General features: G+C 32.9%; 1 protein-coding gene across 8 annotated transcripts in view; it reads right to left on the bottom strand.

Annotated features, from left to right (window-relative positions):
• The window catches only part of PTPN4 (protein tyrosine phosphatase, non-receptor type 4), a 219,190-nt gene that overhangs the window by 103,546 nt on the left and 113,467 nt on the right, over nt 1-2,177 (bottom strand). The window lies entirely within an intron of this gene.

Raw genomic sequence — 2,177 nt, 5'->3', positions numbered from 1 at the left:
TGTCATTCATCATATAAAGAAACTTAAAAAAAAAGGCTTTGCTTCTAAAAGAAAAAATAAATAAAATGAAAAAGAAAAAACAAAAAGAGAAAATAAAAAAAACAAAGTTGGAGGACTAATACTACTGAATTTAAAACTTATTAGATATAAGAGCAAAAGTAAGTCTGTAAAAATCTGAATTATTGATTTTCAACAAAGGTGTAAAAGCAAGTCAGTGGAAAAAGGATAATCTTTTCAATAAATTGTGCTGGGTCAACTGGATGTCCATATGCAAAAACAAAAAAACAAAACAAACCCCTAACAAAATCAATCCATCCTTCCCACCATATACAAAAATAATTTCAAATGAATCATAGACCTAAATCTTAAGAGCTAAAACTATAAAACTCATAGAAGAAAACAGGAATAAATCTTAGTGACCTGGAGTTAGGCAAAGATTTCTTAGCTATGAAACCAAAAGAAAAATCCATAAAAACAAACTGGCAATTTGAACTTCATCAAAATTATGTGCTCTTCAAAAGACACCAGTAAAATGAAAAGATAACAACAAATATTGGTGAGAATATACTAAGTGGAACTCTCATACATTGCTGGTGGGTACATACAATGGTAAAAACTCCTTTAAAAAAATGATTGGCAGTTTCTGAAAAGTTAAATATACATCTAGCACATGATCTGGGCATTCCACTCTTAGGTATTAAATCAAGGGAAATTAAAGCAAACATTTCACATGAATGTTAACAGTAGCTTTATTAAGAGCCCAAATTTGGTAACAACCCAAATGGGGAAACAAACCACTTGATATCCATAATCAAGTGAACAAATAAAAAAATTATAGTATACCTATACAATGGAATACTACTCCACAATAAAAAGAAATGAAACATCAATACATGTAACAACACAGACAAATTTTAGAAGAACTATGCTTAGTAAAGGAGGCCAGACTAAAATACAAACATGCAATATACATGCTTAAACTGACATAAACCTTAGAAAAACAAACCATTTACATATATTTATATATACAGTAAAATATATTGTTGGTTTCATAGGGATATAAAAGAGTGGAAGAAAGGAATTATAAAAGGGTTTGGGGAAGCATTTTGGGTAGATATGCTTGCTATCTTGAGTGGTGATGGATTAATGGGTATGTATCGCCAAACATCAATTTTAAAACTTTAAATATAGTAGCTTATTGTATGTCAATTTCACCTGAATAAAGCTGTTTTGAAATGCAAAACCTGCTATACTAGGCCCATATTCCCCCAAGGGCAGTAATAGGCTGAATGGCAGGTGTTGCTCTTCTCCCCACCAATATTTTCTTGTTTTAAACTAATTTCTTTAGCTCCTTCATTAAAAAAAAAATCAATATCCATGTAGAAATTTCATTTTTTTTCAGTGATGATTTTTCCCCAAACTGATTACTTAACTCTCTTTTGTATTTGTCGTCATCATGATTAGATTTTGTTTGCTGTGTATAGTTTGGGTAAAATTCCTGATTTTTTTTCTCATCTTATTTGAGACCTGTTTGAATTATAGTGAAAGGCTGGATATTACAAACTACTCATTTCTTTGCTGCTAAGTAAAATGGTGTGTGCATTATTTATATTTATACTAGAGGCCCGATACATGAAATTCATGCAAGAGTAGGCCTTCCTTCCCCCGACTGCCAGCACCGGCTTCCCTCTGGTACCTGGGACCTTGGCTTCCCTCCTGCCACTGGCAGGCACCTGGGACCTGGCTTTCCTTGCAGCCCTGGCTTCGTCCAGAAGATCCTCTGGTCTAATTAGCATATTACGCTTTTATTATTATAGAAGATTGTATTTTCAAGGACAGAAGAAGAGTATAGTTAAGTATAGTCCTTGTACAATAACTCTGGGGGTTGCTTAGTTAGGAATTAAATTTATTGAGACCATTATGGTCAGCACTGTTCTCTCCTTAGAGATTTCTTTTGTCTTTGCTGAGGTATAGTACCAATATTTAATGTTTAGTAAAGTTTTCCTTGACTTTCACCATTTATCTAAAACTCACTCTCTCTATTTACCTTTGAATTTGCAAGTACCACTGCCTTAGTTTTTCCAATATTGCTTTTAGGAAGGTGAGCTAGGAGTTAATCATGACACCAAGCCACTTAAAACTCTGCTGTGCCTGAAAAAATAAAGTCTATTGATTTT

The sequence above is a fragment of the Myotis davidii genome, unplaced genomic scaffold (assembly GCF_000327345.1).
Source record: "Myotis davidii unplaced genomic scaffold, ASM32734v1 scaffold3, whole genome shotgun sequence".
NCBI classification, from domain to species: Eukaryota; Metazoa; Chordata; class Mammalia; order Chiroptera; family Vespertilionidae; genus Myotis; species Myotis davidii.
The sequence above is the reverse complement of the archived record's forward strand: the minus strand, read 5'-3'. Positions and strand labels throughout refer to the sequence as shown.